This window comes from Trichechus manatus, unplaced genomic scaffold (genome assembly GCF_000243295.1).
Source record: "Trichechus manatus latirostris isolate Lorelei unplaced genomic scaffold, TriManLat1.0 scaffold00089, whole genome shotgun sequence".
NCBI lineage: Eukaryota > Metazoa > Chordata > Mammalia > Sirenia > Trichechidae > Trichechus > Trichechus manatus.
The window spans coordinates 965088-990925 of NW_004444025.1; the positions used below are offsets into that span (position 1 = coordinate 965088).

The window sequence follows — 25838 nt, forward strand, 5'->3', positions numbered from 1 at the left end:
TTCTCCTTTCCCTCCCTCCCCACCCTTGTAACCATCAAAGAATGTTTTCTTCTGGGGTTTAAAAGTGTTCTTGAGTTCTTATAATAGCAGTCTTATACAATATTTGTCTGTTTGCAACTGACTAAATTCACTCAGCATAATGCCCTCCAGATTCCTCCACGTTAAATAAGATGTTTCACAGATTCATTGTTGTTCTTTATCATTGCATAGTATTCCATAGTGTGAATAAACCATAATTTGTTTACCCATTCATCCATTGATGGGCACCTAGGTTGTTCCCATCTTTTTGCTATTGTGAACAGTGCTGCGATGAACATGTGTGTGCATGTATCTATTTGTGTGACGGCTCTTATTTCCCTAGGCTATATTCCAAGGACTGGGATTGCTGGATCATCTGGTACTTCTATTTCTAGCTTTTTAACGAAGTGCCAAATCGATTTCCAAAGTGGTTGTACCATTTTGCATTCCCACCAACAGTGTATAAGTGTTATAGTTTCTCCACAACATCTCCAACATTTATTATTTTGTGTTTTTTGGATTAATGCTAGCCTTGTCGGAGTGATATGGTATCTCATTGTAGTTTTGATTTGCATTCCTCTAGTGGCTAATGATCGTGAGCATTTCCTCAAGTGTCTGTTTGCTGCCTGAATGTCTTCTTTGGTGAAGTGTCTGTTCATATCCTATGCCAATTTTTTAATTGGGTTATTTGTCTTTTTGTTGTTGAGGTTTTACAGAATCTTGTAGATTGTAGAGATTGAACACTGATCAGATTTGTCATAGCCAAAAATTTTTTCCCAATCTGTAGGTTGTCTTCATACTCTTTTGGTGAAGTCTTTTGATGAGCAAAAGTGTTCGATTTTTAGGAGCTCCCCGTTATCTAGTTTCTCTTCTGGTGTTTGTGCATTGTTAGTAATGTTTTGTATTTTGTTTATGTCATGTATTAGAGCTCCTAGCATTGTCCCTATTTTTTCTTCCATAATCTTTATTGTTTTTGATTTTATATTTGAGTCTTTGATCCATTTTGAGTAACTTTTTGTGCATGATGTGAGGTATGGGTCTTATTTCAGTTTTTTGCAGATGGATATCCAGTTATGCCAGCACCATTTGTTAAAGAAACTGTCTTTTCCCCAGTTAATGTGCTTTGGACCTTTGTCAAATATCAGTTGCTCATAGGTGGATAAATTTATGTCTGGATTCTCAATTCTGTTCCATTGGTCTATGTATCTGTTGTTGTACCAGTACGAGGGTGTTTTGACTACCACGCCAGTATAATAGGTTCTAAAATCAGGTAGTGTGAGGCCTGCCACTTTATTCTTCTTCAGTAATGCTTACTTATCTGAGGCCTCTTCCCTTTCCATATGAAGCTGGTGATTTGTTTCTCCATCTCATTAAAAAAATGCCGGTGGAATTTGGATGGGGATTGCATTGTATCTGTAGATTGCTTTGGGTAGAATTGACATTTTCACAATGTTGAGTCTTCCTATCCATGAGCAAGGTATGTTTTTACACTTAGGTGAGTCTCTTTTGGTTTCTTGCAGTAATGTCTTGTAGTGTTCATTGTATAGGTCTTTTGCATCTCTGGTTAGATTTATCCCTAGGTATTTTATCTTCTCGGGGGCATTGTAAATGGTATTGATTTGGTGATTTCTTCTTTGAAGTTCTCTTTGTTGGTTTAGAGGAATCCAGCTGATTCTTGTATGTTTATCTTGTATCCTGAAACTTTGCTGAAATCTTCTATTAGTTCCAGTAGTTTTGTTGTGGATTCTTTGGGGTTTTCTGTGTATAAGATCATATCATCGGCAAATAGAGATACTTTTACTTCTTCCTTACCAATTCGGAAGCCCTTTATGTCTTTTTCTAGCTTAATTGCTCTGGCTAGGACCTCCAGCACAATGTTGAATAAGAGTGGTGATAAAGGGCATCCTTGTCTGGTTGCCGTTCTCAGTGGGAATGCTTTCAGACTCTCTTCATTTAGGATAATGTTGGCTGTTAGCTTTGTATAAATGCCCTTAGTTATACTGAGGAAGTTCTCTTGTATTCCTATTTTGCTGAGAGTTTTTATCATGAATGGGTGTTGGACTTTGTCAAATGCCTTTTCTGCATCAATTGATATGATCTTGTGGTTCTTGTCTTTTGTTTCATTAATGCAGTGGATTACTCTGATTGTTTTTCTAATGTTGAAACATCCCGGCATACCTAGTATAAATCCCACTTGATCATGGTGAATTATTTTTTTTAATATATTGTTGGATTCTATTGGCTAGAACTTTGTTGAGGATTTTTGCGTCCATGTTCATGAAGGATATTGGTCTGTAATTTTCTTCCTTTGTGGTGTCTTCACCTGGTTTTGGTATCAGGGTTATGCTGGCTTTATAGAATGAGTTGGGGAGTATTCCATCCTTTTCTATGCTCTGAAATACCTTTACTAGTAGCGGTGTTAACTCTTCTCTGAAAGTTTGATTGAATTCTCCAGTGTAACCATCCAGCCAGGGCTTTTTTGGTTGGGAGTTTTTTAATTACCTTTTCAATCTCTTCTTTTGTTAAAGATTTATTTAGTTGTTCTACCTCTGTTTCTGTCATTTTAGGTAGGTAGTGAGTTTCTAGAAATTTGTCCATGTCATCTAGGTTTTCAAATTTGTTAGAGTACAGTTTTTCATAGTATTCTGTTATAATTCTTTTAATGTCACTTGTGTCTGTTGTGATATTGCCCATCTCATTTCTTATTCAGGTTACTTCCTTCCTGTCCTGTTTCTCTTTTGTCAGTTAGGCAGTGGTTTATCAACTTTGTTGATCTTTTCAAGAAACCTGCTTTTGGTCTTGTTAACTCTTTCAGTTGTTTTTCTATTCTCTATTTCATTTAATTCTGCTCTAATTCTTATTATTTTCTTTCTTCTGGCACCCAAGGGCTTCTTTTGCTGCTCTCCTTATACTTCTTTGAGTTGTAGGGTTAATTTTTTTATTTTGGCCCTTTCTTCTTTTTGGATGTGTGCATTTATTGCTATAAATTGACCTCTGAGTGCTGCTTTGCTGGGTCCCAAAGGTTCTGGTAGGATGTGTTTTCATTCTCATTTGATTCTGTGAATTTCTTTATTCCATCCTTTATTTCTTCTATAACTCAGTAGTTTTTGAGGAAGGTGTTGTTCAGTTTCCATGTGTTTAATTTTTTTTTTTTTTGCTTGCTTTTTCTGTTATTGATTTCTACTTTTATGGCTTTATGGTCAGAAAAGATGCTTTTTAATATTTTTGATGTATTGGATTCTGTTAAGTGTTGCTTTATGGTGTAATATGTGGTCTATTTTGGAGAATGTTCCAAATGCGATGGAAAAGAAAGTATACTTGGCTGCTGTTGGCTGAAATGTTCAGTATATGTCTATGAGATCAAGTTGGTTGAATGTGGCATTTAGATCTTCTGTGTCTTTACTGAGCTTCTTTCTGGATGTTGTGTCCTTTACCAAAAGCAGTGTGTTGAAGTGTCCTACTATTATTGTGGAGCTGTATATCTCTCTTTCCAATGCTGTTAGAGTTTGTTTTCTGTATTTTGGAGCCCTGTTGTTAGGTGTGTAAATATTTATTATAGTTATGTCCTCCTGGTGTACTGACCCTTTAATCATTATATAGTGTCCTTCCTTATCCTTTGTAGTGGATTGTGCTTTAAAGTCTATTTTGTCAGAGATTAATATCGCCATTTCTGCTCTTTTTTGAGTGTTGTTTGCTTGATGTATTTTTTTCTGTCCTTCAAGTTTTAGTTTGTTTATGTCTTTGAGTCTAAGGTGTGTCTCTTCTAGGTAGCATATTGACAGATCTTGTTTTTTCATCCATTCTGCCTCTCTCTGTCTCTTTATTGGTACATTTTATCCATTTACATTCAGTGTAATTATTGATTTGTATGAGTTTAGTGCTGTCATTTTGATGTATTGTTTTTTGTGTTGCTGACAGTTTCTTTGTTCCACTTAATTTTCTGTGCCGAGTCATTTTTCTTTATGTATTTTCTTTTTCATTGTTGTTGATTTTTTATTTGCTGAATGTTTATGTTTTTCTTCTTTTTTTATTTTGTTGTGTCAGATTGTTAGTTCCCTTTGTGGTTACCTTAAAATTTACTTCTGGTTTTCTAAGTTTATACCAATCTTTTATTTCTTGATATTGCCTTGACTTCTTCTCCACATAAAAGTTCTACGACTACATTATTTAGTCCCTCTTTTTTTGTTTTAATGTTGTCATCTTTTACATATTGATGTCTCTGTTTCCTTATTTTCTGTGTTTTAGCTTTGATTTATTTTTATGACTTCCCTGTCTGGGTTGATATCTGGTTGTTCTGTCCTGTGTTCTAGTCTTGGGTTGATATCTGATGTTACTGATTTTCTAACTGGAGGACTCCCTTTAGTATTTCACATAATTTTGGTTTGGTTTTCACAAATTCTCTAAACTTCTGTTTATCTGGAAATGCCCTGATGGTGCCATCATATTTGAGAGACAGTTTTGCTAGGTACATAATTCTTGGCTGGCATTTTTTTTCCTTCAAGGCTTTATATATTTCATCGCATTGCCTTCTTGCCTGCATGGTTTCTGCTGGTAGTCTGAGCTTAGTCTTATGGACTCTCCTTTGTATGCAACTTTTTGTTTATCCCTAATCACTCTTTAAATTCTCTTTGTCTTTGGTTCTGGCAAGTTTGATTATAATATGTCTTGGTGACTTTCTTATGGAATGTACCTTGTGTGGTTGTGTTGAACTTCTTGGATAGATATCTTCTTATCTTTCACAATATCAGGGAAGTTTTCTGCCAACAAATCTTCAACAATTCTCTCTATATTTTCTGTTATCCCCCACTGTTCTGGTACTCCAATCATTTGTAGGTTATTCCTCTTGATACAGTCCCACATAATTCTAGGGTTTCTTCATTTTTTCAATTCTTTTATCTGATTTTTCCTCAAATAAATTGGTGTTAAGTACTTTATCTTCTCTCTCACTAATTTTGACTTCCATTGTCTCAATTTTGCTCCTATGACTTTCTATTGAGTTGTCTAATTGTGAAATTTTATTGTTAATGTTTTGGATTTCTGTTTGCTGTCTCTCTATGGATTCTTGCGGCCTGTTAAATCTGTCATTATGCTTTTGTATAACCCTCTTAAGTTCCTTTTTTGCTTTGTCTGTGTGTTGCTTGGCTTGGTCTGCTTTGCCTGATCTCCTTCCTGATCTCTTATAGAACTCTGTATATTAATCTTTTGAATTCTCCTTCTGGTAATTCCAAGAGGTTCTCTTCCTCCAGGAGGTTTCTTGGTTCTTTGTTTTTGTTGCTTGCTGAAGTCGTCATCATCTGCCTCTTTATTTGATTTGATATTGACTGTTGCCTCCAAGCCATCAATAAGTTATTACATTTATTTATTTTATGTTTGCTTACTGTGTCCTAACTTCTTGTTTTGTTTTGTTTTGGTATGTGCAAATAGGCTGGTCATGTGAGCTACTTTGATTATTGGCATCTTTGAAGCTCTCACATCCTTTCACTAGGTGGTTAGAGCTGTTACTAGGTATGTGAGCCCAGGAGTTCATTTACTTTTCTTGTGTGGATTCAGCTCAGGTGTCCAGGTCATCAGTCATTGAGCGTGTGGTGCAGGCTCTCACTTACTGTCCTAGACGGGCATTGGTGTTTGGAGTAGACACAGGTATCTGGCTGCAGTAGAGGGTCATGTGCTGAGCAAGTCAGGGGGCTGACTGCTGTCCCTGAGTGCCTGGGTGGAAGGTGTGTCCCTGTTCCCTAGAGCATGTAGTTGGGTGGGTTTTGCAGCTGGATTTTGGGCACCCAATGCTGTTGGCTGTAAGAACTGGAAGGCACCACTTATTCTCAGACCACTGTCACAGGTGGCTAGGTGGAGTTGCAAATAAGCTTCAGGTGTACACCCTGTTGTACTGTGTTAGTGAGGGCCTATGCCATTGAAATGGGCCCTCACAATTCTAAGCTGGGGTGAAAGGCATTCAAAGTCCATGGACCCCTTATGCCTGTGCCTAGGCAAAGGGGCTCTGCTTGTGCTGAGTTCCCAGCTCAGGGGAGCTGGCAGATTATTTTTCATATTTGTGAACTTGTTCCTTCTCCAAAGCCAGAAGAATGGCTCTGTACACATGACAGGTCCTACTTCCAGCCCAGGGGTTGCAGTAATCACTGAAGCCAAACCAGAACCCAGGGCAGAGCAGGGAGAGGGCAGGTAAGTTGGAGAGAGGTATTTCCCAGAGGTAGGAAGGGTTTTTTTGATCCCACACGGTACGTTGGATGCTTGTACTTATCTTTTGTCAGTTCAGGGCCACCTCTCCCTGGTTTCAGAGGCTTGAGCAGACTCTCTGCCTCTTGGTTTCTCCTGGTGTGAAAAATGCATTCTAAGCACTACTGCTTGCCTCAGCCCATGCTCTAGCCGATCCAGCCTGCAGGGGCCGGCCTGGTCAGGTCTGGAAAATCCTTGCTGCTTCTGAACTGTCTCTCTCTCCCCCTGCTGCTCAGTCCGACTCTTCAACTTTGTCTTTGAAGTTCAGGGTTCCTAGATTGTTATCTGTAATCTATTCACTTGTTTTTTTTTTGTCTTTCTTGTAAGAGGGACCACAGGAAGTGTCTGACTACTCTACCATCTTGGTCCCGCCTCCAAATTCCTTTATTTTTGAGGGTCTCCCCTCAAATTTGTTAAGGTCTCTGATTGCTAAGGAGTGAATTGAGATTTTTAGTGTATAAAAGTGCATGGCCAAAGTCCCAGAAACACTCTCTGAGCATTGGCCCCATATGTACTACTCTTCTGCTTTAAGAGCTTTTCATACCTGATAAATTGATTAAAAAAAAAAAAGAAGAAGTCACTCTCAAGTCAGTTCCAATTCACAGCAACCCCATGTGTGCAGGGTAGAACATTCTATAGAGTTTTCAAGGCTGTGAACTTTCAGAAGCAGATCGCCAGACCTTTCTTCTGAGATGCCTCTGGGTGGGTTCAGACTGCGAGCACTTCTGGTAAGTAGTTGAGTGCTTAACGATTTGTACCACCCAAGGATTCCTGATGAAATCATAACCATTCTTAAGTATGACACTTCAAGTATGGCATTGGTCTCACAGTAAGAGGATGGATGCTTACTGAATGTCTGCAAATAACTACAGTCCATGAAAAATAAGGAGACTGTAAAAGTATTTGTTTCTGAATTCTGAAAGGTTAATGGAAAGGATTTCCTAATACAAACATGAGAAAACAGAACATAATTCCAACAAATAACCACAACTGGATTTTCCTTGTGTTTATTCAGGCCTATGTATTAATTCTTGTTGCCCTCTACCTAGAGTTAGCATTCTGCTTTTATGAAGTTGTCTGTTGCTGGTCTACAAAAGAATTCCTGTAAGTCCTGTGACCATATCAATTTTGTCTCAGCAGTGTCAGTCCTGGAAATCCCTGCCGTCTTAGTCATCTAGTGCTGCTCTAACAGAAATACCACAAGTGGAAAAGTTTATTCTCTCACAGTCCAGTAGGCTACAAGTTCAAATTCAAGGCATTAGCTTCAGGAGAAGGCTTTCTTTCTCTGTCAGCTCTGGAGGAAGGTCCTTGTGATGCATCAGTCTTCCCTTGGTCTGGGAGCATCTCAGTGTAGGAACCTCAGGTCCAAAGGATGTGCTCTGCTCCCAGTGCTGCTTTCTTTGTGGTATAAGGTTCCCCTGTGTCTCTGCTCGCTTCTCTCTTTCATATCTCAAAAGAGATTGGCTTAAGATACTATCCAATCTTGTAGATGTCATCAGTATAACCTCGTCATAATGATAGAGTTTACAACACATAAGAAGATCACATATAACCTCATCATAGTGATAGAGTTTACAACACATAAGGAAATCACATCAGATTACACAAGCATACAATACTGGGAATCATGACCTAGCTAATTTGACAGATATTTCTGGGAGACACAATTCAATCCATGACACCTGCTATCACCTTAAAGCTGGGATTCTGGAAGTCTCAATACTTATACAGAAACTAATCCAGTCCTTTCCATGGGGATCTGAGACTGTCCTTTTGGCTAAAGACACATAATGCTAGCCTGCAGCTAGCAGGTACAGCTTTCAGGCAAGCATCTGCGTGATGCAGAAACCACCTATTAATGTTACGATTAAATGCTTATGATTAGTTTATCACAGTACTCAACAGTATCAGACTAGAGGAAGGTAAAATTCTCTACTGAGGTACGATATATAACTATTTCATAAGCATTTAATAATGTTTTCCCTGAGGGAAGAACATATTATGGAAAGTGAGCACAGTGACAAATTTCCAGGGCCTTCTTGTAAAGTGTACCGTTTCTGAAATATTTAAATTTTACATGTACAAAATTAACATAGAGTTGCTACCAGTGGCATCACTAGAGAGATGTGCAGATGCAGAACACACCAGATGACACTTCAGAGGGGACAACACTAAATTCCCTTCCTGCTGGCCATGGAGTGGGTTGCCCCATGCCTGGGCTGTGCCCGTACACCCAGCGGCGCTGCAGGATACGCACACACCACACACACCTCCTCTGCAGTTCGGAACACAGGGACACAGCCCAAATGGGAAAAAGACTCCCAACCACACCCCAAGCAGCCCAGCCCTCTGGAGCCCTGGACTGAGCAGTTCAACATGAAGAACAATGCCCCCCTCCTTACCTCCCTTTGGGGACACAGGTCCCAGGACCCTCCAGCTGGTGGAAGCCCTCCAAGAGAGGTGAGTTTGATTTAAAAATTTTAAAAAGTCCTCCCAAGTGGAGAGAAATAACAAAACTTAAAAAAAAAGTGGCCAGTACCAACCTGGGTAGTGAGGGGCAGAGAGGAGAAGGCTGTTACCTGAGCGCAGAAACTTCTAGTCAACTTGAGTGGCTTACTCTGTCTTGCTCTTGCTCCGTCCAGCTTTCCAAACCTAATCCGTTAATGTGTCTCATGTACATTTAAGTTTAACATTAAAATGAACATAATTTTGATGTAGTTCTTAAATATTTCAGTTCGAATTCTGTTTTCTTATTGAATTTTCACTGTAACCGCATGAAGCTACATAAATGTAAATACATTTAGACTGCACGTATAATGTTGTAATTTAAACATGTAATTTTCATTTGGCTAGTTGTGTCTGTCATTACTATTGCCATTACATTCAGTGATATACAGGAATTATGATTTATGAGTAACATTAGTTCGAAAAACATTACGGCTTCTGTATGGCCTGGTACGGGAGGAAGTTCGTGGGGGGATGACACCATGAGTTACTGCACTGGGTGACACCAAGCCTAGTGATGCCACTCACTGCTACATTCCTTTTGTGACTTGATGATTCTTCCTGCAAAGCTCTTATAATAGCGCTGACCTAAGTACAAAATATGGAGCCACCAAACAAACCTAATTATTTCTAGCATCCATTTTTGTAATAGGGTTAAAAAACAAATCTTTGTATTTTTTCCAGAGGCCTCTGAAAATCAAAGCTGGCTTGATGGCAAAGGTTATGGATTAAATTGTGTTCCCCCAAAAGATTTGTTATGTAAATCCTAAACCTTATACCAGTGGATATAATTCAATTTGGGAATAGGGTTGTCTTTATTATGTAAATAAGGTCATATCATTGTAGGGTGTGTCTTAAATCAATCACTCTTGAGATACAAAAAGAGCAGATTAGGTACAGAAGCAAAGAAGCACAGACGGAAAGTTAAATGCCATGTCACATGAAGAGCTCCAAGGACGGAGGGTCAGAAGCCAAAAAGAGACAAGGATCTCCCAGAGTTGACAGAGAAATATTTTCCCTAGAGCCAGGGCCCTGAACATGGACTTCCAGCCTCCTAAACTGTGAGAAAATAAATTTCTGTTTGTTAAAGTCATGCACTTGTGGTATTTCTGTTATAGCAGCACTAACAAACTAAGAATTTGGTACTGGGAGTGGGGTGTTACTCTAATAAATACCTAAAATCTGGAAGTGGTTTTGGAATTAGATAATGGTTAGAATCTGGAGGAATTTTGATATACTGAAATATGTATTTTTACATGTACAAAATTAACATAGAAAGGGCTGCTAAAGCCCTAGATTACCTACCTGTTTGCAGATTTAGGGACTTTAAAGGTGATTCTGATGAGGGCTCAGAATGAACAGAGAACTGTGATGCACATTCCTATTGCCATGAACGGACTGTTGCTGGAAATGTGGATGTTAAATGTGCTTCAGGTGAGGCATTCAAAGAAAATGCTGAACATGTGGTTGGACACTGGAGGGAAGGTGATGCTTTTTATGCAGAAGCAAAGACTTTGAATTATGTTCCAATGTTTGGTGGAATTTGTAAGTGATGAACTTGGATATTTGGCTGAGGAGATTTTTAAGCAGGATCTTAAAGGAACAGTGTGGTTTCCCCTTGCTGCTTATAGTAAAATGCAGTAGGAAAGAGAGAGACTCGTGAACTGTGTAAAATGAAAGCAGAACTTAAAAAGATTTGGAAAAATTCTCTTGTACAAACTTAGGAAGCATGTCCTGGAAAAACTTCCACCAAAGGCATGGCTACTCAATCTTTTGTTCAAGAGATTAAGCCTGTGACTGACAGATCTATCAACCACAGCAGCAGAAAGGGACAGAGAGTACAAAACGAAGAAAGGCTGCCTGCCTCCTGGAATTCTACAGGCAGGAAATGGTCAGTGGAGTGGCTTTGTTGCAAACATCTGTTGTCCTCCAAGAGAAGGAGGACACCATCCTGGGAACTGTTCGGAGATCACCAGAACTGTTGGAGGGACCATGCTGGGCAGGTTGCCTCCATTTCAAAAGGTGGAACCACCTCCTCTGTTTCAAAGGGTGATAAAACCACCTCCTAGATTTCAAAGAGTCAGATCTCCACCACCTTGTTTCCAGAGTGAGGGGCTGCCACTCAAGTGGCCAAGAGGATAGGGCCAGCACCCAAAGCTGAGGGGGCTGGGCTACAATACTCAATATCCAGGAGAATGGGATCACCACCCAAAGCTGAGGGTGCATGGTTGCCAAGCCAAGCCCAGGGGTAAGGAGGTAGATTGCCACTCAGATGGACTAGGAGACTGGGGCCAAACCCTATGAGGCAGTTCTACTCTCTCTTACAGGATTGCTATGAGTTATAATCAACTCCACAGCAGTGAGTTGAGTTTTTTGATTTAAAGCTGAGAAAGCAGACCTGCTCTCCCAGTGGAGCTGGAAGGTGGAGCTGGTGCTCAGGGTTTAGGGGTCCCCGCCCAGAATCTGGAGAGAGTGGCTAACACCCAGAGTTTGGAGGGTGAGATCATTGCCCAGCTGGTCCTGGAGAACACAGGATTATTTTCAAGCCTTAAGAAATAAAGAAATTTGTTCTGATGGGTTTTCGACTTGCTTGGTGCTTATTATCCCTTCTTTCCCTTCAATTTCTCCCATTTTTAATGGAAATATCTGCCCTGTGCCTGTTCCACCACTGTACTTTGGAAGCAGAGAGCTTGTATTCACAGATTTACTGATGGAAAAGAATATTGCCCCAGGGTGGAATATGCCCCAAGTCTCACCCATTCTTGATACAGATGATTCAGAAGATGAAATTTCAGATGTGGGGTCGATTCAAGACTTTGGGATCATGGGATGGGGTCATTGTGCTTTGTATGTGGGAGGGACATGAATGTTGGGGGGAGCAAAGTGTGGAATGTTATGCTTTGAATTGTGTTCCCCAAAATATGTGTTATATAAACCTTAACTCCAATACTGTGATATAATCCTATTTGGGAATAGGGATTTCTTTGTTATGTTAACGAGACCACATCCTTGTAGAGTATGTTTTAAGCCCATCACTTTTGAGACATGAATAGATTAGGCATAGAAACCAGGAAGCACAGATGGGGAAAGTTAGATGCCATGCCACATGAAGATCTCCAGAGAACTGAGGAACAGAAGCTGAAAAGAGACAAGGACCTTCCCCCAGAACCAACAGAGAGAGAAAGCTTTCCTGTAGAGCTGATGCCCTCAGTTCAGACTTCTAGCTTCCTAAACAGAGAGAAAGTAAATCTCTGTTCCTTAAAGCCACTCACTTGTGGTATTTCTCTTATGGCATCACTAGTAAACTAAGACAGTAACTAATAACAATTTAATCAATATGACAATACACTATTTTTAAAGCATAGAAGTTTATGTAATTATAAGGAAACTTAGCACTTTCAAAGTAATGAACCTTTATTATTTTGTCTTTTGTTTGTTAGTTTGTAATAATAAAGACATAATAATGCAAAGGACCAAATATTATTCTGATGTGATACAGAATCTCTGCTGTTTGATCCAATTGCAATGAAGATAAATAATAACATTTGTTAAAAGAAAGCTAAATACTTCAAAATCAGTTTTTATTTTATCACTGAGAAAACCAAATTCTAGTTTATCACTGATATAATATCTGGGAGTAAAACCAAAAAAAAACCCAGTTACCATTGATTCAACTCTGACTCATGGCAACCACATGCATGTCAGAGTAGAACTGTGCCCCGCTGGGTTTTCAATGGCTGATTTTTTGGAAGTTGATCCCCAGACCTTTCTTCTGAGGCACTTCTGGGTAGACTTAAACTTACAACCTTTCTGTTAGAGTGTTAACTGTCTGCACCACCCAGAGACTCCTATCTCAGAGTAAAGGATTCATCAACCCCATTTCAAAAAAACTTAGCAATAACCCTGTTAAAACTGGAAGAACTTTGTCAAAATTTTAATACGTTTGCTTGCTTCTTTTCAAATAATTACAGCTATTATAAACTAAGACAAAATTAACAGTCTGACAACTTATTACAACTGTATTTATTCCAAATTTTGTCTTTTACCATCGTTTTAACATTCTGGAACAGCCAGAGACTATAAGACCTTTTCATTTTTTTCTTTTCCTTGATAAACAGAAATATATCAATTACTTCGCATAAAGTTATACTTTTTGCTACTATTATTTTTGGAATAGTCTAAATCACTATTAACCAAATTAGCTAACTTCTAATTCACAGAGAAAACCGGGAGAAGGGTGATTGAGCAGAGTCTGGTATACGCTATACCAGCGAAGTTCACAGCATACCTGTTAGAACTCCCCACAGCCATCTATTTCACTTCTGCAACTTCTTTAAGTTGTGAAAACAAACATGTTTATGAATATGATGAGAACCTTAGCCACAGGCTTCAGTGTTCTTTCTTATTTAAAAATCATCCATGTATCTAACAATAATGCATATTTAACTCCATTTAATAAAGGAGCTCTGGTGGTGCAACAGTTAAGCGCTCATGTCACAGTTATCTAGTGCTGCTGTAATATAAATACCACAAGTGCATGGTTTTAAAAGAACAGAAATTCATTCTCTCACAATTTCGGAGGATGGAAGTCTAAATTCAGAGCGCCAGCTCTAGGGGAAGGCTTTCTCTCTGTGGGCTCTGGAGGAAGGGCCTGGTCTATTTTCACGGGGTTTGGCATCTCTCTTTTCCATTTCTGTTCGCTAGCTTGTGTGTAATCTCTTTTATACCCCAAAACAGATTGATTCCAGATATATACCTACTCTAATCCTGCCTCATTAACATAACAAAGACAACCGATTCCCAAATGAGCTTAAAACCACAGGTATAGAATTTAGGATTTACAATATATTTTTTTGTGGACACAATTCAATCCATAACACACACAGCTTCTAATAAAAAGGCTGAAGGTTTGAACCCACTCAGAGGCTCCTTTCGAGAAAAGACCTGCTGATCTGCTCTCATAAAGCTTACAGCCTAGAAAATCCTATGAGGCAGTTCTATTTTGTCACATTAGGTCACTGTCAGGCAAAAATCTACTTCATATAATTAATTAAAGATCTTGGTCTTTATGTTTAACATAATTATTATTGATATAAAAATGTTGGCCACAATTACAATTCAATTTGATTGATTACTAATTTACATTTTTATAGTCCTCACCAGTTTGTAGAAGTAATGATAGATTGTGATGAGTAAACCAGTATAAGAAACTTAGGACGTTCTGATTAACTAGCCTCTTCATAAAATAACAACCTAAATCTTATTTAAATACAAGATAGATGTCTATTTTATATTACATACTGTTAAAATCAGGAAAAGGATGTATAGCTCTTTATATATTTATTTTTAAACCAAAATTATTGAGCCATTCTAGTTTGTTCAAACACTCACCTTAAATTTGTAAACTTAAATTTTTATATAAAATTTTATCTAAAAAAAGCTAGCACTTTCTGTGAGAATATATATTTTTTTTATTAAAAGGACAGCATATTTAAAATACTGAAAGTTTGGTTTGTTATCTTTCTGAGAATATTAGATTTTATAAATACTTAATCAACCAAACCAAAAAACAAACCTGTTGCCGTTTGAGTGAATTCTGACTCATAGTGACCCTACAGGACAGAGTAGAACTGCCCCATAGGGTTGTCAAGGAGTGGCTGGTGGATTTGAACTGCCAACCTTTGGATTAGCAGCCATAGCTCTTAACTACTGCACCACCAGGGCCCCAAATGCTTAATATTCTCTAAAAAATAATTAAAACCGAGCTGCTTTAATTTGAGGGTCTTTATATGCTTATGCAATACCACCCCTGAGAGGTAAGAGCATATTTCAAACTCACACAGTGAGAGGTACAGGCTTTTCTCCATTGCAGACACACACAAAACAAACTGTAGAACATAATTATTATTGATATAAAAGCTGGTCAGAATTATAATTCAATTTGCAACCTTAACTACTGGTCAGGCATAAGAAAGAAACACACAGCAAGTTCTCAAAGGTATGCTCTATTTTTCCAGTGTTCAAGAAATATTTGCTTAATTGATTTGAGCTCACATATAGTAAAATGAACAAATGAAGACTGTTGTTGATGGGTGCCCTTGAGTCGATTCAGATTCATAGTGACCCTAGAGAATAGAGTAGAATGGCCCCACAGGGACTGCTGCGCTGTAATCTTTACAGGAGCAGATCATCAGGCCTCTTCTTTTGTGGAGTCACTGGCAGGTTCAAACTACCAACCTTTCGGTTAGCAGCTGACTCTTAACCATTGCACTACCAAACCCCACCCCACCCCCCAAAAAAACCCCTTGCCGTCGAATCCATTCCAACTCATAGTGACCCTATAGGACAGAGTAGAACTGCTCCGTAGGGTTTCCAAGCAGAGGCTGGTGGATTTGAATTGCTGACCATTTGGTTAGCAGCCGAGCTCTCAACCACTGCGCCGCCAGCACTCCATTGCACCACCAGGGCTCCTTAAGTCAAGACTAATAAATCTGATTTTCTGTCATCTCTTACCTGACAGGAGATCACCAAATGGTCAGACTTTGAAGGCATATTCTTAATTTCTGGTGCACAAACCAAATTCCCGTATACAAAGGGTGTTTTCTAGACTATGCAATTGAGACCAGTCTCATGTCCACCAGTCCCTGCCTCTGGCTGTGCAGAGAGAACCCATAGACAGACTAACAGACTTGTCTAAGAACTAGAAACAAAAGTAAAAACATCAGGAGAGAGAAGAAAAATAGTCAGCAAAGGTAAATTTCTAGAGTAATTTGGAATTTCGAGACCCAAGAGAAAATGTGTTTGCATTTAAAAAGTTCTTGAATTTCACTTCTGTGACAACACAGTTTAATTATCTCTTACAAATGAGTTCACATAGGCATTGTCTTAGTTATCTGGTGCTGCTATAACAGAAATGCCACAAGTGGATGGCTTTAACAAACAAGTTTATTTTCTCACAGTCTAGGAGGCTAGAAGCCGGTATTCGGGAACCAGCTCCAGAGGAAGGCTTTCTCTCTCTGTCAGCTCTGGGGGAAAGTCTTTGTCATCAATCTTCCCCTGTTCTAGGAGCTTCTCAGTGCAGAGGCCCTGGATCCAAACGATGCGATCTGCTCCCAGCTCTGCTTTCTTGGTGGTAGGAGGTCTGTCGCTTTTCTACTGGATTCTCTCTTTTATCTTTCAAAAGAGATTAACTCAAGATACAACCTAATCCTGTAGATTGAGTTCTGCCTCATTAACATAACTGCCTCTAATCCTGCCTTATTAACATCGTAGAGGTTAGGATTTACAACACATAGGAAAATCACATCAGATGACAACATGGTGGATGAGCACACAATACCGGAAATCATGGCATAGCCAAGTTGACATGCATTTTGAGGGGACACAATTCAATCAATAACAAGCATCTTGTTAATGACCTCTAAAATTGCCCAACCATAATTTTCAAAAGTTGAAAAATTGACTCACATGCAAATATAGAGGGAACAAGTATCAAAGTTTTTATTCAACTAATTAAATAATGAGAATACCAATAAAATTATAAAAAATGATTTAAAAAACTTTGGAGAAACTGGCTCTTTCTAGGCATTTTGAAAGAAGAAATGTTAGAATAAAATCTCTAGTTTGAAACAAAAACAGATTATATCCTACAAGGCAATAAATCATAACCTTTGGGGTTACATTTTTTATTGGACAGAAATCTACACGTTAACATACAATAATATAATAGCACAGTGTCTGGTGTCTAACTAAATAATAAATAGTAAAGTTAAACTTAAATTATCCTAAAAGAAATATCTTTGGGTAAGCTAGTTAAAAAAAAAAAATGAAATCCCTGGTATGATGCTCTTTTGATTTCCAACTTTTGGATAATTCATCTTTATGGTATTAAGAAAATAATAAGCTTTATATATTGTGAGATAATATTTGGAGAAATAAATTATGTATCAAAATAAAATAACACATTTTAAAAATGAATAATAAAAAATAAACTGTCTGTAATACGGCCCTCAAATATTTCCTCAGGGAGGAATTACTACAAAAATCACTTGATCAAAATAAGTAACTCAAATTTAGTCATAATGTGCTTATTTAGAATCAGATGGGTTGCTTGCAGATTCTAGTTTTCAACAGGAAGTTTTTATCATTCCTATTTCAATTGCATATTGAGTCTCATGGGCTGTAATCCTTAGTCTTAACCAAAAATATAATTATTTATTTAGAAAAAAACTGAATAATTTTTTTTTAATTGTATTATTGTGTGTATAATGTCTAAATGTCGTATATCACTGAATGCTACAGAATTTTTTCAAATACTTTAATTCACTTCAGATATACACAGTTTATATTAATGGAATAAATAATATTTTTTTATCATCTCATGTACCACTATTTTAAATTATGTAAGTAATATTGTGATCAGTTTAATATAAATCCATATAGACTATTATCACATCATTGGTAAGTTTTTGAATTGTTAGTTCATTATATAATCATGATAGTCTAAAATTATAAATTTTAGTTTAAAATCAGATTAGGATTCGTGGATTAAAACCTTGGGTAAATCTTACGATGTTAAAAAAGCCAGGTAGGTAAACCAGATTTAAGGAACCCTGGTGGTGCAATGATTAATTAAGCACTATGGTGCTAAACTCAAGGTTGGAGATTTGAACCCACCACCTGCTCATTGGAGAAAGACCTGGTGACGCGCCCGTGTAAAGATTACAATCTAGAAAACCCTGTGCAGCGATTATCTTCTGTCACGTGGGGTCACTAAGAATCAGAATACACTTGTCTGCACCCAACAACAAAACCATGTTTTACAAGTTTTTTACAAACATAACCCATTGCCATCGAGTCAATTCCAACTCATAGCAACCCTGTAAGACAGAGTAGAACTGCCCCATAGGGTTTCCAAGGAGCGGCTGGTGGGTTCAAACTGCTGACCTTCTGGTTAGCAGCTGTAGTTCTTAACCACTATGCAACCAGGGCTCCTCTAGCTCACTGCCAACAAATCCGTTCTAACTCACAGCGAGCCCATAGGGTTTCCGAGACTGTAGATCTCTACGGAAGCTGACTGCCACATCTTTCTTGCGAGGAGCCACTGCTGTTTGAGGGTCACTTTAACCCCTGTGTCACCATATACCTTAATTCTGTTCTCACAACTGGAAGTGAAACAAAAACTCTTTGGAAATAGATGCTGTTATTGTTAGGTGCCGTCCAGTCGGTTTTGACTCATAGCCACCCTGTGTACAACAGACTGATACGTCTTACGAGTACTGAATAATTCTATGTTTATAAATTTTCTGGAAAATCCAAGTCACAAAAATAGTATGATTTAAAAATAGTTAGACTAGAGTTCAAGTGTTCATTGAGAAATCTTAGAACCATGGCAAATAGCTATATCACTCAGGCTCCCAAAGCTAAAGTATCACGTCAGTAATGAAACGATAATGGAGGCTTTGAGCTGTGGGCATCAGCATCACCTAAGGGCTTCTTAAAAAATACAGAATCCCAGGCCCTACCCTAGAATCTTCCATTTTAATGATCTCAGATGGTTCCTGTGTGTGCCAAATTCTGAAAAGCCGCACTAGAGGGGGAATAATAAGTAGTAAAAATAACTAAATCCAGATTCTAATATTGTCTTTGCCACTTAGTATCTTCATGATCTTTCACAATTTACTTAACTTAGTACAGGCTGCTTCTTCATTTCTAATATGAGGTAGCAAAGCCTACCTCCAAGAATTCTTGTGAGCACTAAGTAATGCCATGTTTGTAAGTTCCCTGGAATATCTCAGTCTCTATAAATCTTAAATCTTAAAATAATAGTATTTTTAAAAATTTGATTAGAATTTAAGTTTCCGTTGATAATTATAGAACTAAGGCAATTATCTACAGCATTCAGGCCTCCAACCTTCTACATAGAAATTCAGCTAATTGAATGGGCAACTATTATTTCATTGAGGAAGAAACTCTATTAATTTCTTAAGTATTTGTTGCTAGAGTAGGGGTTCTCAAAAAGTAGTCCTGGATTCAGAGGCATCAGCATCACCCGGGAATTTGTTAGAAATGCAAATTATCCAAGCCCAGCCCAGAGCTACTGAATCACAAACTCTAGGGGTGGGGCCCAGTGATTGGCCTTTTATCAAGTTCTCTAGGTAATTCCTATAGATGCTGATGTTTGAGAACTACTGCTGTAGACCAGCCTCCCGATGTACTTAACCCAAGTAATTTTATGTACTTTTTAGTAATTTAGCTAGTGAACCCTTTCACTGCTAACAGCCAATCCACAAGTACCATGCAGGCCATCTTTGCTTAACACGTTTACATGAGGTGGATTTGAGTCCTTGACCCCAGATTACCTGGCTATAAGAGCTTGGTGTTTTTCAATGTGAAGAGTCCCTGGATATCACTTTTCTGTGACAGAAGAATTTTCCTAATTGCTGAAAACCTCAAAAAAGTTTCACCCAGACTTTTCCCAGGAGACTTTTTGACGCTGTGACCCTGTAGTCAGCCATGAGGAGGCAGTCGGAAGAGAGCCTAGAGGTGTGGCGGCAGCTGTTGACTTTTCTCTTTGGTAACTTTATTTTGTTCTTGTTTGGCTTGCAGCGATTTTCATCCAGAACTTTCACCACCCAGGACGTTGCCATGGGGACAAAGCAATGAATGGAGCCGAGGGAATGAAAAAATACTCAAAAAAGAGAGCGAGTGAGGGAGCGAGAAAAGAGTGAAACTAAATATTATTTATCTTTTCTTTTGGCTAAAATGCATTCACAGATGTTAGTTATTGGAATTGTATGTTTTAATAATCTTAAATCTGTCAAAATTCCTTGACTTGTAGATCAGAAATTGTAGGTACTGGATCACAGGCCCTTTGCTCAGTGCTATGATTCTGACTATTGAAAGAAACTGCAGATTTAATGAAAACATTTAGTTGACAAATAAGATTGCATATTTATGTCATAAAGAGGCCAGTAACACACAGAATTTCAGGGTTAGAAAGAATTTAGGCATTATCTGGTTGAGCGACCTAGCTTAAGGAATTCCTTCTCTTTGCAATGCTGGTTAGGGAAATAACCAAAACCAAAAACCAAACCTGTTGCCATTGAGTTGATTCTGACTCATAGCGACCCTATAGGACAGAGTACAACTGCCCCATAGCATTTCCAAGGAGCTTCTGGTGGATTTGAACTGCTGACCTTTTGGTTAGCAGTGTTAGCTCTTAACCACTATGCCACCAGAATTTCCACAATTAAGGAAATAGCAGTCATGAACTGGCTTTCTTCACTGAGAGAACTCATCTGTTAGAAACATAAAGAGAAATCAACGATTTCACTCTGGACTAAAAGCCACTTAAAATCTAGACTCTCTTGCCTTGCTGGCTTACATTCCTAACATGCTTCCCCCTAGCTCATTTCACTGTTTTTTGATCATGCCAAGCACATTCCTACCTCAGGGCCTCTAAGTGCTATTTCTCCATCTAATACACGACTTATCCCTTAAACCATTCAGGTGTCTTTCCACATGACCTCATCAGGGAGTGCTTCTTTGATCTTTATATCTAACAGCACCCTCGTTGTTATCTCTTACTTACTAAGCTATACTCATCTTCATAACACTTTTAATGATTAAAAAAAAAACAACATTGATGTCCAGTTGATTCCTACTCATATCAACCCTGTAAAACTTATTATATTTTGTTTATTATCTCTCTTCCTCACTAAAATATAAGCTCCAAGAGGGTGGAGAATTTGTTTTCACTGTTACAATATCAACACAGAGGGCATTGCGTGGCATAGAGCAGACAATCAAATAACATTTATTAAAGAATGAATACTAAAGGTTTGTCCAGTTTTGCTTGTGCTAAGCAAGTTACTGTCTTGTCAGGCAACCAAATTCAACCTTCGATAATTCTCTTTTTTTCCAAATATTCTTCCAAAGACAGAGTCAAAAATCTGTCTCCTAGTAATTTTCCATACTTGTCCTCTTTGATACAAATAATAGTTAACATGTATTGAACTCATGCTATGTTCTAGACTCTGTGAAAAGTGTGTGCTACTCTATTAGTTCCTATTAAAGCACACAGTTTCCACAGTATTTGAAGCATAGGAAGAGCTCAATAAATATCAGTCATAAAGAACTCGCTGGCTTAAAACAACAAAAATTTATTCTTTCACAGTTTTGGAGGCTAGAAGTGTGAATTTAATAAGTGTTGACAGGGCTATGTTACTCCAAAATTTCTAGGAGAAGATCTGTCCTTGTCTCTCCAGCTTCTAGTAACCCCAGGTGTTCCTTGACAGCAGCTTAACTCCATCTCTGTCTTGGTCTACACATGGCCCTCTCCCTCCTGTGTGTCTCTTCCTCTTCTCATAGGGATACCAGCCATACTGGATTAGGGTCCACCTTATCCCATTACGTCCTCTTGTTAACTTACTTTTACAAAAATGTTATTTCCAAATAAGGTCACATTCACAGCTAATGAGGGTTAGAACTTAAACGTATCTTTTTGGAGGACACAGATCAGCCCATAACAACACGATTGTCCTAAACTTGAAGATAGATCCCTGCGTCTTCTCTTTCTCACTTTAAGTATTGTTCAAATAAAAATCATATTAAGCCAATAATAGAAATTGTGAAGTTTATTTAACATAGATTTCACATCAGGGTAACATTTTGACTAGGGAGTCAAAAATGTTCCAGAGAGGAAAGAACTTTCAAAGATTCCTAAAAAGGCAAACAAACAAACCCATTGCCACTGAGCTGATTCCAACTCATAGCGATCTTAGAGGACAGAGTAGAACTGCCCCTAGAGTTTCTAAGGAGCATCTGGTGGATTTGAACTGCTGACCTTTTGGTTAGCAGCCATAGCATTTAACAACTACACCACCAAGGATTCCTATACCCTACCGTATCGACATTGCCACTGAATTGGGGCCAGAATAGGGTTTATATAATAACAATGGACCCTAAAACACCACTACTAGTCTGACCTTGGAGTTTCTGTTTCTTAAAACTGACTGCACTTAGGTAATTCTTCAAAAGAAGCCAATGCCTAAGACCACACGGTCTTCACTAATTTATCTAGACTACTGTTTGACTCAAAGGTGACTTCAGGGAACCAACTTCCTCCAGGCTAAAGGTTCAAAAGAACATCTCAGAGCAGTAGCTTGGGTGGGCCACCCCAACTTTATGGAGCCCAGAAATATGAATTCCATGAGAATTAAAACTCGGTTTCTCAATATCTTTTGGTTTTTGTAAAATTTTCTCTTGATACGGTTTTCCTAGATGATCTTCTCTGTATGTACTTCAGTTTATAAATAGCCCCTTTTTAATGAGCCTCAGTATGGAAAACAATGTTCTGTCTGCAATCTAACTAGTGTAGAGTTTAGGCAAGATAAGATGTGCAGGATTTTATGAGTACAATCTTTGACTGTGATAAGCTTTAATTTAAATTGAATCATTGACTTTCATTGAATGTGTTAGACAACCAAGAACTTACACTTTCTCACTTAAATTACACATAAAACAAGTATCTCTTAGAATATTGAGCCTAAATTTTAGAGAATAAGATATTCTAAAATTATATATTTTCTTTCTCTTAAATTTCAACCTATTGTTTCAGGGTTTTGGGAGATTTTTTAATTTGAATTTGAACATCCAAAATAGTAACTAACTAACCTTCCTAGTTTCATATCATTAGAATATTTTTAACTGTGGTAGATACTGTTGCTCAGTATCTGTTATTTCTCCCTAACAGAGCTGCATATATATATATATATTTTCTTCTTTAGTTAGTCATGCCCCCAGGTCTTGGGTTTGAATTATACTTTGTCTAACAAACCATATTGACCTCCTCGTTGGCCAATCAGCGTTCTAAGATTTAGGCATGTGGCTACTTTGTGAACAATGACACATAAGAGGACATGTTCTAGGAGCTGCTGTAGAAGATTTTCTATTCTGATAATGAGAAGCATAAAAAATAGAAAGCCTTTTTGCCCCTCACCTTCTTTCCACATTGGGGCACTGTTGTGTCAAGTTGTCTGGCTCTTGAAAAACCATGAAGTGATGCATTGCCCTACACTGAGGCTGAAGAAAGACAAAGACAAATGAAGCTAAAAGAGAAACAAGCCCCTATTTAATTAGGCCAGGTTTAGTTGTGTATTCTATTATTTGTAATTGAAAACTACAAGTTTTGATTTTATTCAGAGTGTTGATTTATCACTGAATAGAAAAATATAAATGACAGAGCCCAGACTTCTTTACAAATTGAGTACTGATCAATTAAACAGGCCATTTTTGGGGGTGCTTTTATTTAAGAGTTATAGATCTACCAACCATATGATGTAAACCTTGGTGGCATAGTGGTTAAGTGCTTTGGCTGCTAACCATAAAGGTCGCAAGTTCAAATCCACCAGGTGCTCCTTGGAAATTTTATGGGAGAGTTCTACTCTGTCTATAGGGTCGCTGTGATTTGGGATCGACTCGAAGGTAACAGGTTTTCGAACTCTGTGATTGTATCACCTATATATTTATTTTCCATGAGCATATTATGACTTTAGAATTCATTAAATATATTATTAAAATTATAAGCCCTCTGCTATATGCCTTTCAAAATTTCCAGTTGAATCTACTTTCTCAAAAAATGGAAATAATGTTTGTCATGACTCATTTTTGGTTATGAAATACTAGACCAGAGAGATTGTCAGACCGATTACTATGCTAAATGCTGAAAAGTATTTTGTTTCAAGATCCATTGTTTAATTTTTTTTTTCCAGATATTGAAACAAAGTCATTGGAATGTCATCTTTTCCTCATTTCTAAGTGCTGTGAACTATTTTCTTTTTTCCCATCTTTTCAGCAATTTTTTCTCTCTAGAATGTCTCAGATATTGTCTTTGGTGGTCCTGTAACCCCACTTTGGTGTTCTTTAAGACTACTAGATTGTAATTCTTGTGATTGTAATGCTAGTTACTCTACTGCCTATTAGAATTTAAATCACAATTATTAATACTATACCCTTATGGAATTGAAACCAATCTCCCTAGAAGCAGAATTGAAGTGAGCAGACTTACATTACCACCATGATTTTTTAATGTTATATCTGCTTTAAACGTTGGGACCATATATTTCTCAGTCGTTTTTCTATAAACATTCATCAGTGGAAAAAATATAGCCATAAAATATTCTTTTATTATACTCAGCATTTTTCTCTTCAGTCTCAATTATTATTACAATTGCTTGAAACCTTTAGGCATATCTTCTTGGTTTATACTAACACATATATTTTTGCATTTCATTTGCAACTACTATGTTTGTATGGGTGTGTGTGTGAGAGAGAGAGAGAGAGAGAGAGTTTATGTGCCTCCAGACATTCCCAGTTACTATTTTGTGATTATTTTATGCATCCAAACAGGCGCAGTATCAATTAAGACATATTTGGGCAAGTAATAAAAGTAAGTGAAGCAGGCTGATGAGGATTTCGATGAAATGATGTATGTGTGCGGGTGTGGGGGGTGAAGGAGTGTCAATTAACCCCAGATAATTTGAGCTTTCAAGAGAATTTGGAAGTTCAGATTCAGTATGAACTATCCAATATTATATAAGACAACAAACTCATTTTTGAAAAAACAAAATAATGTGTAGCCCCCCAAAATCATGTATAAGGGGCAAAGCTGGTTCTTGGGCTGCTATTTTGCGATCTCTAGCATAATGGGTAGAGCATGAGGTATAGAATGCAGTCCTGTATGTTAATTAGGCTTGGTTTGTTTATATCACTGAACAACCCTGAACCTTCTTCCTAAATTATAGACTAAGACTAATGATGTTAGTTTCACAATATTCTTTCTTAAAGTGTAAGATACATGTCTGAGGTTTATTCCTGGTTATAGCCTTCTATAATGTGGAAGAACAATTTTCTACCAAAAAGTTTATTGCAACTTTACCATCAACCTAATTTTCCTACTACAACTGAGCTCCATTAAAGAGTTGGCTTTATTATTTTCTATAATTTCTAGAAGGCTGATGAATGTTTTATTTTAGAATATGAAATTTTCTTTTCCAGCCAAGATGGAATTTCAGAAACCATATTTACACTCACATCTAAAACAACTAAAAAACTTATGCATTGTCAAAAACCCCATTGCTGTCAAGTCGATTCTGACTTATAGTGACCCTATAGGACGGAGTAGAACTGTCCCATAGGGTTTCCAAGGAGCAGCTGGTGAATTCAGACTGCTGACCTTTTGGTTAGAGGCTGAGCTCTTAACCACCACACCACCAGGGCTCCAAAAAACATACAAACTAATGAAACAAAGGTTTCAGACACTAGGCATCAGGTCACATAGGACAGTGAGCCCTGACAGGTAAGAAACCAATGAGAAAAGTCCTATGATTTCCCTAACTTAACTGCCTGAAGAAAATTTCCTGGCCATAGCAGAAAGAAGGAAAATCCAGGAAAAAAACCTGGAGTTTTCTCTGGGTTTAGAAGACAGAGCTAGAAGTCTGGAGAAGCCAAGGTTGCTAGAGTTGACAGAGAAAGGTACTGGAGAAGAGAGAACTGCCCAGACAAAAGATATTTGTAGATTGTAGAGGATCACCATCAAGTCTTCAGATGAGTAGAAATGAGCACAATTGTGTGAGTAACTACCCAAGACCCTAGATAAAACCAAAGAATCAATCAAATATAGCAGAGGTAGTCCTCAGAGATCACATAGGACTGGAGGAATTTGTGTTGCAACAAGCCAAAGTGAAAAACCATATAAATCATTCGAAATTTGTTGGAGTAATCCACACAAATTAGCAGTCAGGGAAAAATTAGCCTTAGACCAAAGGCTGCTCTCCATTCCACCTAACAAATGTTAACAGGAAGTCTGTTTTTTTCAAATTGTGCTTTAAGTGAAAGTTTATAATTCAAGTTAGTCTCTCATGCAAAAATTTATACACGTTGTTATGTGACCCTACTCTCTGTATACTGTGACAGCACACTCCTCCTTTCCACCCCTGATTTCCTGTGTCCATTCAACCAGCTCCTGACCCTCTCTGCCTTCTCATCTCACCTCTGGCCAGGAGCTGCCCATTTAGTCTCAT

General features: G+C 37.9%; 1 pseudogene; it reads right to left on the reverse strand.

The window, feature by feature from the left end:
- Window positions 1-25838, reverse strand: part of LOC105756592 (uncharacterized) — an 83955-nt pseudogene that overhangs the window by 52508 nt on the left and 5609 nt on the right.